Source organism: Protopterus annectens, chromosome 11.part0 (genome assembly GCF_019279795.1).
Source record: "Protopterus annectens isolate FY-2018-M chromosome 11.part0, PAN1.0, whole genome shotgun sequence".
NCBI classification, from domain to species: Eukaryota; Metazoa; Chordata; order Ceratodontiformes; family Protopteridae; genus Protopterus; species Protopterus annectens.
Genome location: NC_056745.1, coordinates 42,300,345 through 42,318,699, shown reverse-complemented (window position 1 = coordinate 42,318,699; position 18,355 = coordinate 42,300,345).

Genomic DNA, 18,355 nt, shown 5'->3' with positions numbered 1-18,355 from the left:
TGAGATCCTTAGGCAGAGAGGTGATTGGCAGTCCAAAAGCCATACTGAGGATGAGTCAGTTCTCCTGAAGGCTTTCGGGTCTCAACCCTCCACCTCTTTGGTGTCTCCGCCCTTCGATGAGCTCATGCAGTTGGTCTCTTGGAGGGCGTGGGAGTCACCGGAATCCATGGAGCCTGTTCCTAGGAGGCCTAACAAGTTTATATCAGCTCCACCAAATAAAACCTTCTTATTCAAAGGAGTCCCTGTTGATGCCATGGTGGTGGCGGCGGCTACCAAAAAGGAAATGTCTGAGACTTCCTCGTCTATCCATCCTCCTAATAGAGAGTCTAGGATCATGGATAGATATGGGAAACGCATGTTTAGTTCAGCAACTTTTGCTCTCCGCTCAGTGAACTCCTTGACCCATTTCACTAGATTGCAAAGAGATCTCCTTAAGGAGTTGGGAGATACTCTTGAGGGTACAGTAGCTGCAGGGGCCTCTGACAAAGTTGCTGCCCAGCTTGCTACCCTAAATTCTATTGTAAACTCATCCATGAGTCTCGTATCCTATGCAGCTGATGGAATGAGTAGGGCAGCGGGTAAAGGAATCACTCTCAGAAAATATTCCTGGATGCGCTTGTGTTCCTTCATGGAGCCCTTTAAGTCATCCTTTGTAAACACCCCTTTTTTCCCTTTTTGGGCCTAAAGTGAAGGAAACTCTGACCAGGTGTGAGCAGGAGGAAAAGACTCTGTCTGCTGTCAGAGTCCATTTTTCCACCCCTACCTGGCCTTATCCCAAAGGTCAAAGGGGAGGAATAATGTGGTTCCAGAAAGCCAAAGGAGCCTTTCAGGACACATGTGGTGAACCTCCCTCCAGGGGCAGATGAGGGGGTAATAGCGAAGACGCTGCCCTCGCGGCAGAGGGGGTCCACAACATCAGGGTGACAGAGATCACTTCTCTGGTCAACCCTACCAGCGCTCCTGAAAGGAGGCCCAAATGTCCTGCTCTGGATGCAGTCAGGGGTCGCTTATCTTTGTGTCCAGATGCCTGTCAAGAAATAAAAGACAGCTGGGTATAAAGTATTATTTCTAGAGGGTACTTCATACCATTTGCCACACCCCCCTGTCCATAAGGATAATCCCGGACGTTCCACCCAGTTACAGGGAACAAGCAACTATAGAGGTCCACAAGTTGCTAGAAAAAAAGAGTCATCCAGCCAGTCCCAGTCGACCAAACAGGATCCGGAACTTACTCAAGGTTCTTTATGGTTCCAAAGAAAACAGGGGACTGGAGACGCATTTTGAACCTCAGCAGACTCAACCAATATGTAAAGAAAAAAAAGTTCCAGATGGTCATGCTCCAGTCTATACTTCCCTTCTTAGGGAAAGACAATTGGATGTGCTCGATAGATCTCAAGGATGTGTACTACCACATAAAAATGGCCAGGCCATCTAGAGATCACCTGCATTTCCACCTGGGAGCCAATCGTTATCAGTATCGAGCCCTGCCCTTTGGTCTCATTACAGCCCCCAAAGTGTTCACCAAATGCATGGCAGTGGTCACGGCTCACCTGAGGCATCTAGGACTCCAGGTGTTTCCGTATCTAGACGATTGGCTCCTTACCGCCACCACCAGGCATCAACTGATTCAGGCAAGGGAGTACACTCTGTCACTCTGCAATCATTTAGGCATTACAGTCAACTCAGAAAAGTCTGCCTTATCACCTTTGCAGCATATTGTTTTTATCGGGGCAGAGCTAGACACCTCAACCACCACTCTAAGGCTACCAATTGAAAGAGTCTTCCTTCTTCGTCAGCACATTGGTATCGAAAGACAGAGCACCAGCTTCAGAAGTTCTGAAAGTATTGGGTTTGATGGCTGCAGCACTCCTAGCCATACCATTAGCAAGAATGCATATGCAGATCCTTCAATGGCTGTTGTTCATTCAATGGTCTTACCAGGAACTTCCCATTGACCACACGATATTGATTACGAGCTCTTGCAAGAAAGATCTCCAGTGGTTGTTGACGTCTCTTCATGTCACCATAGGATGTCCCTTTGTTCTTGTTTGAATTTAGATACATGGGAGTCTTACTGAATTTCCAGGTAGTAAAAAAGTCTATCAACTAATTGAAGAAATTTAAATCCATAGTGATATTTTCTTTTCTTTTTTTTTTTTTTTAATTAATTTGTCTCTGCTTTAACTGTCAACTGTTATTTCTCACTTCTATTTAGCTATTTATAGATTCATAGGTACTTACTATGCAATCAGCCTACAGACCATTGCAAGCTTGGCCAATAAACCATACTTAGAAGTTATTTCCAGTTTTTGGAAGGGCAACACAAGATAGAGTGGGGGTGAATTTGATCCAGTTATCTAGGTTACCCTCGAAGGTGGTAAGGGTGAATTTGATGCAGTTATCTAGGTTAACCTCGAAGGTGGTAAGGGTGAATTTGATCCAGTTATCTAGGTTACCCTCGAAGGTGGTAAGGGTGAATTTGATGCAGTTATCTATGTTACCCTCGAAGGTGGTAAGGGTGAATTTGATGCAGTTATCTAGGTTAACCTCGAAGGTGGTAAGGGTGAATTTGATCCAGTTATCTAGGTTACCCTCGAAGGCTGTAAGGGTGAATTTGATCCATTTATCTAGGATACCCTCGAAGGTGGTAAGGGTGAATTTGATGCAGTTATCTAGGTTAACCTCGAAGGTGGTAAGGGTGAATTTGATGCAGTTATCTAGGTTAACCTCGAAGGTGGTAAGGGTAAATTTGATCCAGTTATCTAGGTTACCCTCGAAGGTGGTAAGGGTGAATTTGATGCAGTTATCTAGGTTAACCTCGAAGGTGGTAAGGGTGAATTTGATGCAGTTATCTAGGTTACCCTCGAAGGTGGTAAGGGTGAATTTGATGCAGTTATCTAGGTTACCCTTGAAGGGGGTAAGGGTGAATTTGATCCAGTTATCTAGGTTACCCTCGAAGGTGGTAAGGGTGAATTTGATGCAGTTATCTAGGTTAACCTCGAAGGTGGTAAGGGTGAATTTGATGCAGTTATCTAGGTTAACCTCGAAGGTGGTAAGGGTGAATTTGATGCAGTTATCTAGGTTACCCTCGAAGGTGGTAAGGGTGAATTTGATCCAGTTATCTAGGTTACCCTTGAAGGGGGTAAGGGTGAATTTGATCCAGTTATCTAGGTTACCCTCGAAGGTGGTAAGGGTGAATTTGATGCAGTTATCTAGGTTAACCTCGAAGGTGGTAAGAGTGAATTTGATGCAGTTATCTAGGTTAACCTCGAATGTGGTAAGGGTGAATTTGATGCAGTTATCTAGGTTAACCTCGAAGGTGGTAAGGGTGAATTTGATGCAGTTATCTAGGTTACCCTCGAAGGTGGTAAGGGTGAATTTGATGCAGTTATCTAGGTTACCCTTGAAGGTGGTAAGGGTGAATTTGATGCAGTTATCTAGGTTACCCTCGAAGGTGGTAAGAGTGAATTTGATCCAGTTATCTAGGTTACCCTCGAAGGTGGTAAGGGTGAATTTGATGCAGTTATCTAGGTTAACCTCAAAGGTGGTAAGGGTGAATTTGATGCAGTTATCTAGGTTACCCTCAAAGGTGGTAAGGGTGAATTTGATGCAGTTATCTAGGTTACCCTCGAAGGTGGTGAGGGTGAATTTGATGCAGTTATCTAGGTTACCCTCGAAGGGGGTAAGTGTGCTACTCTGCATGGTATGGAGACGAAGTTTGTTCTGAAGGTGAGACGTATGTTGGGATGTGAATCTGTCTTTAAAAAACTTTACAACCTATCTGCTTCTTCTTATTTGTTGAGTTCTGCTGTCTTTTTGTCAGGACCTACTTTTTCCCTTTACCGAGAGATGCAGATTTCAAGAAGTGAAGGTTTTTGTCTTTAAGGTAACAATGAAACTTGCACATGGTGTCACTAAATGTTCTTGCTATAACTGTCCAGCCTTTTCACCAGTGTTTGCATGTTAGGCAGTTTTTATACCTTTGACAGCTATTCTCTTCAATAATTATTTGAGATTCAGGCAATACAGTCTTTCTACTGACAAGTCACTGTAAAATAGCATTTTATCTTTAAAATATATTAAACTGTCCTTAAAAAAGGAGATCAGACATGACTTAAACCATTAAAATGCTTAACTTCCTACATGTAAGGAAAAGTAAGCACAGCTCCTTAAAGTGTGTGAATATTTGTTGCCCCTACACATATTTTTCAGAATGGGTTCCAGATGATATGTGATCATCCAGTTCAAAGGCCTCTGGCTGAACTAGTTCATAGATGATTGCAACCTAGGAGCAGCCATAGAATACCCCAAGAGACTAACATCTCACAAAAGGGTCTAACATAGACAAATGACTGGTGCCAAAGCCACGGCTTAAAACTCAGTGCCAGGAAATGCATAGTAGTACCTTTTTGTAAGTCAACCACCCCAGGAAAATATGTCATTCATAAAACACCCCTAAGAGTTAACCCAGTAGTCAGGGATTTGGGAACACATGCAGATAGTAACTTGGCCTTCAACCAACATGTGACCAAGGTACTAGGGAAATCATTCTGTGTTGCTCAACTTATAAGTAAGGGCATGGCATCTATGTCCATGGAAGTCATCATGGTACTGTATTTGGCCCTCATCAGACCCGTCATGTAGTGTAATGCCCCCTTTTGATATGCACCTTTACAGACACATGCAATAAATGGAATGTCTGCAAAGGTTCCTTAAAAAAAGAATTTAGAGCATAAACACAATGTCCTATGCAAATTGCCTCAAACCCTATCTTTAAACTCGGTATCCTACAGACGACTGAGATGCGATTTATGCTTGACATGCAAGGCATCCCTGGATGCTGCTCTGATGGGTCATTTGCATATCTATAAAATGAACAGCATCAGAACTGCTAGATCTAAGGACCTAAATTTTGCTTGTGACATAAATAGGACATGCTGGAGAGACAGATATGTATCTCATGGATTTCCTAGTCTGGAATAGGCTCCCCATCCATGTGAAACAAAGTCCATTCAAAACCCCATCCAGGTGTAACCAGGACCAGTAGAAGGGAAATCACCCTGCTCTGGTTCCCACGTCTCTGATGGATGGAGGCAGTCAGTAAATCATGTCATAACATATGTTACTTTTATAAATGCCTAAGATACAATAACTCATGCAACACATTTGGGCTGCATGGCCAGGCTTATAAAGGAAAAACCAAGAAAGCAAGAGCTCCCTTCACAACACAAAACCAAAAACCTCAAAATTGCGAGGTGCATACCTTGTCTCCAATCAGCAGAACATAACAACCAAACGTGCAGTATGGGAATCAAAGATTTTTATTAAAATAAAAATGAAGTTAAGTGCTTTCGCCCATAGTATGTGAATTCATCAGAACCAATTTAAACTGTGAGGTACCCTGCTCAATCACATAACCCAACCAAGCAAATAAGAAGCCATATTAGATACCTATTTTTCATAGCTTAAAACAGTGTTAATAAAACAGTTTAAAAATGAACGGTAAAAAAATTTTACCAGAAAGTTACTCAGTCTTGTAAATCGTAAAAAGCTTAACATTTCAAGTATGTAGGTAAAATTATGATAATATTACAAAAGTTAAAACAACTATCAAACTGGTAGTTAGTTAAAACAGAATGGGATTAGTGACACTCTTTAAAGGCTTAAAGTTTAGCAGACTGCAGATGTTAAGTTGTCAATCTCGCCTTCATTCTTGCTGGATGGGTTTGGAGCCGATCCTCGGCTCCGACTTGGCCACTTACTAAAGCTCGAGAGCTTATTTTACCGGCTCGAGGCAACCCTATATCTCATGATGCTAGGCAATAACTCCCCAGATCTCGTTTGCCGCTTTCGCTTGCGAGGTGCGTTTTTTTACCGGCTCCTGGTAAGTCTTATATATAGAGAGTTTAGTCACCCTTTTTGAGTTAATTTATAGTTATTTCTTTCAGTAGTGAGTAACTACCCTTAACTCTATTACTTTTTTATATACCTTCCCTTTTTATCCCTTATATCCCTCCCCCTCCACTCTTAGGTTAGGCCTTAAGCCTGCCCCTTTCCTAATTTTTCTTAGGGATCCTGTGAGTGTTTGGGTGTGTCAGTATCCCTATTAACATTTTATTGTTAATTTATAATTTTCGAGAGTGTGTGTGTGTGTGTTTTTTTCTGTTACTTTTGTGAACCCTCGACACTTATGTCGAAGGAACCTAAAGAAGCTAAGGTCTCAGGCTTTAAGAAGTGTGACTCGTGCTGTCAGAAAATGTCTCTGACAGACGGTCACACTTCTTGTGTTTACTGCCTGGGATCCCTGCACCTGCAGGACTCTTGTTCAGTATGTCATGCATTCAGTCCAAGAGTCCTGCAGGAGCGCAGGAATAAACTTATACTGAGGGGCTTGTTAAAGCCCGAGGGCTCCCCGACTAAGTCTGCATCGGGGAGGCCCTCGAAACCTGCAAAACCGTCGGCTCCAAGTACTAAGCCTTAGGCTGCTGGCTCCTTGTCTGTGCCTAGATCGGCTCCGGCTGGAGCCGATCCCTTTGAGTCACAAGTTCCGGTCTCGGCACCACTCGGTGCCGATACCTCTGAGCCCATACTTTCGCTGTCGGCTCTGGCTGGAGCCGACGTGTCTTCGGCTCTGTTGGCTCCATCTAAGAAGAGGTCAAGATCCCCTTCATTGGAGTCCATCCATTCGGCTCCGAGGTTTCCCCTGCTCTCGGAGTGGAGCCATCAGAGCCGATCTTCTCGGTCATCCAGACTTTCAGATCACGACCTTGAGAGAATGGTAAGTAGGCTGTTAAAGTCTCAGGCATTGGCCCAGATGATCTCTAGCCCGTCTCATCAGACGGTGGCTATTACGACTCCACCTATTTTTCCTCCTTCGACTCTCCCTCAGAGTTCAGAGCCGGAGCTCCTTGGAGCCGTGACCCTTGTGGCGTCGGAGCCGATACCTCCCCCTTTGGCTCCTTCATCTTCCACTCCGATCTCCTCTTTGATACCTTCATTGGAGGGATCCGGGCACCTGATCTTTCTCGTCAGCTCCGAGGGGGCGAGTGGCATCGGACCATTGTCCGACCCCGTTCTCCCTCTCAGAGCGTTGGCGCTGGTGAGCTCGGCCCCGACATCGGCCTCGGAGCCTTCCCTGTCGGTACCGGCCTGGGGTTCCTACCTCTTCGGAGTGGGGGCCCTCTGGCCTTTCTGATAGGGGAGCGTTTGAGGTGATGAGGAGCGTACTAGCCCCAGGGCTTAGTCAACGATCAGCTCCATCAGCTCCTCCCACTACAGTGCCTGCTGATGTCTCTTCTCACTCTCTTGCTCCGGGACCCAGAGATCCAATGCCTCAGGTTTCCCCACTGGGAATTTCTTCCTCTTCCGAGGCTTTTCCTGACCTGTCAGCGGAGCCTCCGCATAAGAGGACATGTAAGAGGAAGCATGTGGACTCCCCTGAGTCTATTACATCTGACACTGACTTGGATGAGTCGGAGGGATCCCCAAAGTCCCCCTCTGAGGATGTCTCTTTCTCAGATATCCTAGAAATCCTGAAGCAGAGGGGGAACTGGTCTTCCCTTAATCCTTCCGAGGACGAGTCAGTGTACCTGGAGGCATTCGGTTCTCGACCCTCCACCTCCTGGGTGTCTCCGCCTTTCGACCCCCTTATGGAAGTAGTGACTCGGAAGGCATGGTCGGCCCCGGATTCGGTGGAACCCACCCCTCGGAGGCCATCTAAATTCATTACAGCACCAGTTGACAAGCAATTCCTAACAAAAGGTGTACCGGCGGATGCCATGGTGGTGGCTGTAGCCACCAAGAAGCAACTAGCTGATCCTTCAGTACCTATCCATCCTCCTAATAAGGATTCTAGGGCCATGGATACGTACGGTAAGCGGATGTTTTCTTCAGCGACCTTTGCTATGTGGTCGCTGAATTACCTGTGTCACTTCACCCGCCTTCAGAGAGATATTCTCAAAGAGTTGGGAGAAGTCTTACAGGATCCATCAGCTGCTGGGTCCCAGGATAAAATAAACTCACATCTTGGAACCCTGAACTCGATTGTTAACTCCTCCATGCATCTGATTTCATATGCAGCCGATGGAGCGAGTAGGGCCGCAGGCACAGGAGTGGCCTTAAAGCGTCACGCCTGGATGCGGCTGTGTAATTTCGCGGACCCTTTCAAGGCATCCTTCACAAATTCCCCTTTTGATGGTTCAGCTTTGTTCAGACCTCAACTGAAAGACACCTTGACCAGATGCGAGCAAGATAGCAAGACTCTTTCTGCCGTAGGAGTCCATTTCTCCACCCCTTCAAGACCATACCCTAAGGGTCAGAAGGGTGGGAAAATGTGGTTCCGCAAATCTCAAGGAGTCATGTCTGATGCAAGAGGTCAGTTTACCCCCAGAGGCAGAGGGGGTAACAACAACAGACGCCGCCATAGGGGCAGAGGGGGTCCGCAAAACCAGGGTAGCAGGGAGCCTCTCTCTGACAAACCCTTCCAGCATCCCTGAGATGTTGCCCGATTGTCCACCTTCGGAGGCAGTCGGGGGAAGATTGTCGCTGTACCCAATAGCCTGGCTTTCCCTTACTCAAGACAAATGGGTACAGTCGATCATATCCGAGGGTTACAAAATTCCCTTTATCCAAACTCCAATTCAACAAAAGGGAACCCTTCCAGACGTTCTACCTGGTCTAAGGGAACTAGCAGTATCAGAAATATCAAAACTGCTAGCAAAAAGAGCCATCCAGCCAGTCCCAGCATACCAACTAGGATCCGGAATCTACTCAAGGTTTTTTTTGGTACCGAAAAAGACAGGGGACTGGAGACCAATATTAGATCTCAGCAAACTGAACAAGTTTGTAAAGAGAACAAGATGGTCATGCTACAGTCCATTTTGCCCTTTCCGGGCAAAGACAATTGGATGTGCTCCGTGGACCTTCAGGATGCGTACTATCACATCAAAATTCACAGGTGCTCCAGAAGGTTTCTCTGCTTTCGGCTGGGGGCCAGTCACTACCAATTCAGAGCCCTGCCCTTTGGTCTCACTACAGCCCCCAGAGTGTTCACCAAATGTATGTCAGCGGTTACGGCTCACCTGAGACGGCAAGGATTCCAGGTGTTTCCATATCTAGACGACTGGCTCCTCACTGCCACCACCAGGCATCAACTTCTCCAAGCCAGAGCTTACACCATTCACATTTGCAGAGGGCTAGGAATCTCTATAAATTTTGAAAAGTCTGCCTTGTCGCCTTGTCAGTCTATTACCTTTATAGGCGCCAACTTGAACACCGTACAACTTTCAGCAAAGTTAACAGACCAAAGAGTATTAGATATTCAAAACCATGTCCAGGTTCTTCTTCAGAGCGACAAAATTCAGGCCAGGTATGTCCTGAAAGTATTGGGTCTTATGGCGGCTGCCATAACGCTTCTTCTCCTTGCACGTTTTCACATGCGTCTTCTACAGTGGATGCTGTTCGCCCAATGGTCTTTTCAGCAACTCCCCATGCACCACAAGATCATGATAACTCAAACTTGCAAAAGTCATCTGTCCTGGTGGATATTGTCCCCTCAAGTCCATCAGGGCAGACCCTCTGTTCCTCCTCCCCCGATCACCACGGTGACATTGGACGCCTCCCTTTGATCGGGTGTGTGTGGGGGGGGGGCATTTTCAGGGCAGGATGGTCCATGGCACTTGGCAACCTTTCGAGCGCCACCTGCACATAAATGTCCTAGAGATGAGAGCAGTGCTTTTAACGTTGCAAGCCCTCCACGACTTTCTTCCCCTAGGAACTATTGCAATTCAAACTGACAATATGTCCGTAGTGTGGTATATCAACAAGCAAGGCGGAACCAAGTCCTATCCCCTGTGTCGAGAGGCACTCAGACTTTGGCAATGGGCGATCTCCTCTCAGCGGTTTCTGATAGTAACGCATACCCCCGGGAAGTCCAACTTCATAGCGGACAGGTTGAGCAGAGCCATACTCATGCCACACGAGTGGTCTCTCAAACAATCGGTAGCGGAAGAGATTTTTCAGAAGTGGGGTCTTCCTTGCTGCGATCTTTTTGCTACATCCCAAAACAGCAAATGCCCCGACTTCTTCACCCTCTTCCCCCTTCCAGGCCATCCCCTCAGAGACACTCTAGTCCAAGAATGGCCTCGGGGACTTCTCTATGCCTTTCCACCCTTTCCTCTAATTCCACAAGTAATTCAGAGAGCAACCGCCTTGAGAGCCAAGTTGATTCTCATTGCCCCTTATTGGCCTCGACAGATATGGTTTCCGTTCCTACATCAGTATCTTTTGGTACAGCCTTGGCATCTGGACCCAGCTCCAGATCTGTTGACCCATCAGTCGGGGCAGCTGCACCAATCCCTACATTCTCTCAACCTCACTGCTTGGTTGCTCCACTTCCGTCCTTAGCCAGGCTTCCTATGATTTCTAATCCCATCCGGGATATCATAGTAGCTTCCTTTAAATCTTCCACCAGAAGGATTTACACTAGTAAATGGAAACGTTTCTCCTTCTGGGCAAAGGCAAGGAATATAGATCCTTTTACTGCCCCAATTCATTCGGTCTTAGACTTCCTAGCCGAAATTTTTCATTCAGGGTTTTCTGCCTCTACAGTAAAGGTTCAGTTGGCAGCCATATCGAATTTTCATACAGGCTTATCGGACCACAACATCATGTCCAATAAGCTTTGCAAAGCCTTCCTTAAAGGTGTATATTTACTTAGGCCTCCGATCAAAGATCCTCCACCTCAGTGGGATCTTAATTTAGTCTTAACATCCTTAATTCTCCCCCCCTTTGAACCTGCGGTCTCCTGTTCATTGAAATTTCTTTCCTGGAAGACACTTTTCCTAGTTGCCATTACTTCTGCTAGGAGAGTATCAGAGCTTCACGCCCTCTGCATTCGCCTTCCCTACTTAATCTTCCATAAAGACAGAGTTTCTCTAAGGACTAATCCATCCTTCTTACCCAAGGTGGCTTCGCAGACAAATTTAAATCAATCAATTGATCTCCCAGTTTTTTTCCCAAACTATACTAATAGAGCAGAGCAAAAGCTACATTATCTAGATGTTCACCGCCAGCTCCGATACTATCTGGATAGAACCAAACAAATAAGGAAGTCTGATCAACTGTTTTTATCGTACGCAGAAAATAAGAAAGGCCTTCCTGTTTCCAAGGTAACCCTATCTAGGTGGCTGTCTTCTGTGATTACATCTATTTATCAACTCAGAGGCAGGGAATTAACTTCTAAGCCAAAAGCCCATTCAACTAGAGCACTAGCTACATCTACAGCTTTTCAAGCTAGACTACCAATAGACACTATCTGTGCGGCAGCCACATGGGCCTCTCCTCATACCTTTGTTTCGCATTACAAATTAGACATGGCCTCCAGGGACAGAGCAACATTTGGTTCCACCATTCTTAAGAGTCTGTTCCAATGAGCCACCCAGGATGAAGGTGCTAGGGACGCGGTCCCATCTAGCAAGAATGAAGGCGAGATTGACAACTTAACATTGAGAAGTTATGTACCTACCATAACGTTCCATGTTAGTTGTCTTCTCTCGCCTTCTTTCTTGCATCCCACCCACCATCCCCCTAGCCTGGACAGACCGAGAAGATCTTCCCTTCCTTGAAGGGTCCTTTTATTCCTTTGTTCACTATCTAGGTGTCCTAGGATATATATATATTGTAAATAATTATCTTTGGAGGTTTTTATCCCTCTTCCTCCTCCTTCCAGTTGGAGGATTTTGTTTTATTCCAACTCCGAGATCGCACTACAGTGAGGAAATGGCAAGTTGTCCGATCCTTACTGTACCGCAATCTCACAATAAAGATTTCGAGTATATGAGTTTTTACACGTATGGAGCATTCGCAATTTCTTCCGTTCGCTGTTTTAACATAGACCCTAATTCCCAGGGACCACTCCCTGGATTAACAGGAACTTTTTCCAGTACAACAAAAGACATTTTTTATTATCATGACAAACCAGTTTGTGCCTGTAAAGTGCATTATTTAGTGTTTTGATTATTCAAGTCATAGTAATGTTCCTAAATTCTCTTGTTGATGGCCTGCTCAGCTTTACCCACATAAAATCAGTGACAAAAATCACAGAAGGTAAATATACCACCCTACAGGTGTTGCAGTCATAGTGTTCTTTAAAAATGAATTCATCATCAATAGTTCCAAGTTTAACCTTCTGTCCAACAAAAATGTGGGCACATTGCTTACATGCCCCACATTTTCCCATCCCAGTCATAGTGTTAGTGTCCTGCATATCATTTCTAGTTAGTTCAAACCTTTCTTTAAGGTTAGAGAGTTTTATTAACATTGCTTTAAACTATGTAAAATAGGTATCTAATATTGTTTCCTATTTGCTTGATTGGGTCATGTGATTGAGCAGGGTACCTATTTAATGTTTGTATGTTCAGAGTTTAAATTGGTTCTGATGGTCTGTCTACAATGGACGAAAGCACTTAACATTGTTTTTATTTTAATAAAATCTTTGATTCCCATACTGCACGTTTTTGGCCAGCTAGTGTGTAGTTCATAGGATGTTACTAGGCTTAAACACTTTGTGGCACTGTCCAAATGTTTGAAACATTGTAATAATAATAATAATAATGTTTGCTGTACAAAATATACACATTTGATTTATGTAAACATATACTTGCAACATAATGTACTTATTAAATTGTAACAAGGTAATGCAAACTTACAAAATTTGAAATAAAAAATATTTTTGCACTGAGGATCTTCCCCTCTTTACTTCGGTGTGTGACACTGCACTTCGGCTAGGAGGGCTACTTCAAACCTAAGATGAAGTATGTTTTTATATAGTGTTAACTGAAAAATAAGCTTCAGATATTTACGTGATATCCCCATACAGGGTGCTTTAATAAGACTTGTTGTTTCAAGACCAAAGTAATCAGATGAGGAAAGTACCAGCTATTAAATGTTTAAGCGTTTAATTAAGTAAATTTATATTAGTTTATTAGCAAAAGTGCTTATTTTCCTGTAATCAGGAATTGACTTCTTGTCTGTTGCAGAAAGACCATTAGTGACATTATGCTAAAATAGAAAAAAAAATTTAAATAAGGCAATATTTTGTTTAGCACCTGTTGTAGTAACAAAACAAGCTACAAAAAAGTAGCAAATGAGAGAACTTGGCCTAACAAGTAAACTCTCCATTTTCTGTAGCAATAAGAGGTATATATTAATCATATGCACAGTTTGTAGATCATTCAAAATATGCTCAAGGCACGCTGTTGTCCTTTGGGGAATTTTGCCATCTGTTTTTTATTTTATTTGGAATAAAATTGTCACTATGAAACTAACTAGGTAAATCTCATTTATAATAAGGTTTATAAATAAAAAATGAGCTCTTGGTATGGTAATATTTTTGTGTGTAGATTTTATAGCTTGGTATTCCCATTAATAATGCTTATTAGGCCGTTAATGTCAATCATATGAAGATTACAGACAAAAATTATAAAAAAAGTACATATCTAGCTAAATTTTGGTACTGTTATGCAGCAATAGTTTCAATGCATGTCCTTTACCCGAGTATAATACAGCAAACTTTCATATCACCAAAACCATTAAAATACTAAATTAACTATTTATTTACTGCGGTACCTCCTAGTTCTTTTCAGACTTCCTGAACTCCACAACATTTTTGTATGTCAACTAAAGCACATTTCCTCTAACACAGTTAGGCAAAATTAGATTCGACAAACTGAGCTTTGCCAAACTTGACTTACAAAATACCTAAAATGTCATTTGGCTTTGGGTCCAAATATCATATATCCTTCGCATTTTGGTAAATGTCAGATATACTTCATTTATCTCTCTAATATGTTGTTGAAGTAAAGATATGTATTAATATAGTTCCTCTCTATAAAACAAGTGCTAGAGAGCTGATTCAAAACTATCCTCTCTTAAGTTTAAAGACTTTTTATCAAAATGATTAGATAATTGTCATCTCCAAGACCAGCATGTTGCTCTAAGTTGTTAGCTTTTACTGAGCTTATTTCAGAAGTTGTGTATAACTAAGTCACATTTGTTTTACTTGGAAATAGTTCTACAATCTGCATTCTCAAAATCCAGTAAATTGTAGCAAACAAGCTCATTCTATTGTTCAGGTCATTACTTGATAAGAGGCAAGACACAGAAAGTTGCTACAAAAGGGTGCTACAACAAATTTATAGGGATTTACCTTAGTGTTCCTAGAGGTTACTACAGTATCCACTCTGTTTCTCCTTGCATGGAATCTCTTCTAGTTTACCTGAAGTGTGGTACTCAAAGTACTTGTACAGCTATAAATAAACCTGGAAGCCAGATTTCTGCACTTAATGGTATGGAAATAATTTATTACTACTTCTGCAGGACAGGACCAGGTAGTGTAAAATGTTTTATTAAAACACTAAATGGTGCAGTATTGAACAGATAAATTATGCAAATAAAAAATCCCAAATCAAATGCAGTTAGGACAATCCTTTGAAGTCATGATTCAGATTGTGAAATTAAGGTGAAAAACCTTAAATACATAGATATTCAGAGAATTCTTTCCTTTTTGCAGTGCTCCTGTGTCACCATACAGTGCCCAAAGGACCGACCTTATAAAACATATTGTATATTCTGAGAAAATCCAGAGGTACAAAAAGAAATTTAAACCACCATATAGCCTAAAGTCTGGAAGAAACTCTGATTTGTATAAAACTCTGTTCAGTCACACAATGGTTATTTAGCAGACCTATGCCCTTGCTTTCTCATTCGGGCTGTAAAATCTGAGTAGCATTTTTTCCTAGAGTAACAGAAAATTAATCCTGTGTTGTCTGAAAGAATCTTCTGTCCTTCAGAAATGTATTTTGTTCTTTGTAATGGGAAATATTATGTTTAACAAAACTTTTTGAGTTGATAATTTAAAATATTCATTCAATCTTGTGGTTTGTAGAGTTATGATAGAACTTGTGACAGAGCTATATAAAACTCTGACACTTAAATTTGTATTGTCTAGTTCTTTTATATCCCACGGACCTAAATATATTGTCTGTAGCCTACCAGTGGCCTAGGCAAAGATATGCATCAGAATCTGTCCTAATGTATAGCAGGCTGCCTTCTGGCTCATGTAGTTTGGTAAAGGAATTCGTATCTACTGCCATAGTCCACAGTGGGAATGAGTTATGGGGCTCCAGCCCTGTCACAGGAATTGGGGATATATTGTCAGATTGTCCACAGGCATGGGGCTATCCTGAAATGATAGCACACAGAGGTTGGAGAGAGACTCTTAAGTCAAACTTAACAAAAAGTCCAAAACACCCATGGATGATGGCGCATTTCAGTTCAGCTAGCATTCTAGCTGGTAATATGTGTATGCAGTCAGTGAGGGAATGAATGTGGTACATGAGTAAGGAAGATGCTAGATGGTCTTATGGGAAAGGTCAGAAAGTTTATAAAAATGTATAGAAACACAGCACTGTTGTTCTAATATGTCATTTCTTCTAATTATCCCAAAATTGTTTGCTTGTACCTGCACCTTCTTGGGGGAAGATGATAAGAAGTAAGGCATGGCAAGAGTTGCTATGGGCTGTACGTACCTTCCTTTAACCAGCAAGTACAGCTCTGTCCAGATGTGGAATGATTTGGTGACTCAGAACTGTAGAATTATGTTTATTTCCTGTAATTTGAGTATCAAACAGCATGCTTTTGAATGCAGACATTGATCTTGCCCTATGTATGATATGGCAGTAGTTCCCAACGTTGGTACAGAGGCATTTTGGGGTACCATACCACCATCAGCAGGCTACTATGGTGAAGAAGGCAAAAGATGGAAGCAGTTTCTGTTTTCCAGCTTTCTATTGTTGTTACATTGGTTTGCAGCAGGAACAATGACTGAATGAACTGCTTTCTATTCAGTGACGTGAAGGCATGCATGTTTGACCAGAGCATTAGTCTTATGGTCAGACTGGCATGTGTCACATGATAGAATAATACAGGAGTACTTTTAGAGCTGATTCCTGAAGTGACAGTGCATCAAACATGATCAACAGGATACCGATAGACAGAGTGAATGCCCTGTTACAGCTGTATGGAGTACTGTGGAACAGAACTTGGGAAGGTGTTGTAATGGCTTTTGCTCATTTGTGCACCTGTCTGGGACAGGTAATGGTTAATTGTTACAAAAAGAGCTGGTAAAATAAAATGTTCAAGTGGGAAGTTGTATAAATTGTCTCTAATGAGTGGCTGAGAGGTATAATTAGTTAACGGGTATTTCTTCTCCAGCTACATTTATCTGAATTTAATATGTAGTTGCTGAGTGGTGAACATCAGAATGTGCAAAGAAGTACAGAGAGAAGTACTTTAAGGAAGATAAGTAGAGCAAAGGAAAGGCCACATAGATGCAATTATTAAAAGTAAGTGTTTCAAAGCCCTTAGACTGGGAAGTATCACAAATCACAATACTGTCTTGTTTGACTGTTTTTGTTATTCTGTGCTAGGGCTGGCCATTCCTTTGTGTTTCTGTTATGCCATAGAATCATACAGTAGTACTAGGCTAACTCTCTCATGGGTCATTTTAAGCCTAACCAATTAACCCATGTGAAAATCAAACCCTGCACCTTGTGTCTGTAAGGCAAATATCTGAACCATTCTGCAAACCTACGCCTACTTTGCTTTTATTTCTAGGAATAGTAATTCAGTTACTCATGCACATCTCTATTACTCTCTCACTTCAAAGAAGTACAGTTCCTGTGTGCATGTTATCCTCAACAGACACGCAAGGCTACCTGTTGCTAAGCTGTATTCTGTTACATTCTGATTGGAGTAGATCTGCTCTGTAGGGACTTTCTGCAGAATGAAGAGCATTCGGTATATCACAGAAAAATGAGCAGGTGAATGATATATTAGTATTGCTGGCTGTTGTATTACAAAAACAGTAGAAGGATCCAGAGGCACTGAAAGCTGCTGAAGGCTGGGGGGGGAGGAGGGGTGACAGGGACACTTAGTGATCTAAAAAGGGCAATTTTTTGAAAACTATTTACTGCCACAACATAGGTTCCCTTGGTGGACATTTTAAGCTTAGCCAGTTTCCCTTTTGGTGCTTAAATTAACATTTCCTGATTGGTCTTACCTATCCCATGGCTGATAATTGTATATTAGCCCTAGTGAGAATAAGTGTGATCATACTATAGATAATTTGAGAGGACCCATGTAAGGGATGCAGCATTTAGGAACTGTCTCTATCCATTAGTGGCACAAGGGACAATCCTGAAGTACATTTTCTATTACTCATCCTTAGATCCAAGTTGCATATGGACAGGGATGAGCTTTGTTTTACTTGAATGGATAGTCTGTTCTGGAACAGTGATGTCCTCTGTGATATATATCCATATACCTGGCTGAGTATTTCTGATGCCCTCTGACTTGCTGATGTTCAGTAGGTCCATCTGTAATAGGTCGGAGGATGCCTTGTATGCCAGACACAGGTCACCTCTAAGCACTGCGTAGGATACGGAGTATAGTGATAAATGTTTGAGGTGGTCAATGCAAGACCTATTGTTTAGGACTTGTATCCTTTTAGTAAGGTATCTCTGTGGGTATTCCAATTGTTGCATGGGTCTGGAGAGAGACATGCCAAAGTGGGCATTATACAAAATGATTGACCTAATGAGCGCTTTGTAAAGTGGGACAATAACATCTCTAGATCTAGTCACAATCAATTTGTTTATAAGCTGTGCAATATGGACTTTCTTATGACTCTGGGCACATGTTGGTCAAAAGTTAGGTCACTGCACACACAAGTTCCTAAATGCAAAACTGGGTCAGTTCTCAGGGGGTATTGTCAATTTGGCAGTTCCTTGGAGTAGATCGCTTCCCAAAGGATACAATAATGTATTTTTTGGAGTTTAGTTTCAGTTCTGGCAGGAGTTATTGTTTGGGACAAACCTTCCTGCATGGTGGTTAAGTCATTTGTGGATTCAGTAACTGCTCCTAGCTTGCAGTTGGCCAAAGCACTTTGGTGCTTTCTTTTACTTTTGAGATGTATATGCCAAACAGAAAAAGTCTCAGCACCAAATCCTGGGGGACTCCACTGGTGACTGGTCTCTTTCCCTATTTTGATCTCCTGCATCCTGTGAGCAAGTTGGCAATCCAGCTAGCGATTAAGTGTTTGCTTCTAGATTATTCATCTTTTGTACTACACCTGAGTAGGGGATCGGAATGAAACAACAAAGTGTCAGTTGTAAAAAAATAAGCACTTATAGGTTCATAGGTTGGTACTAGGCTATCGGCCCTAGGGTCTATACAAGCCTAGCCATAACAATTCCCTGGCTATTTCTTCCCACACTATTTACTTCCCTGGACCCCT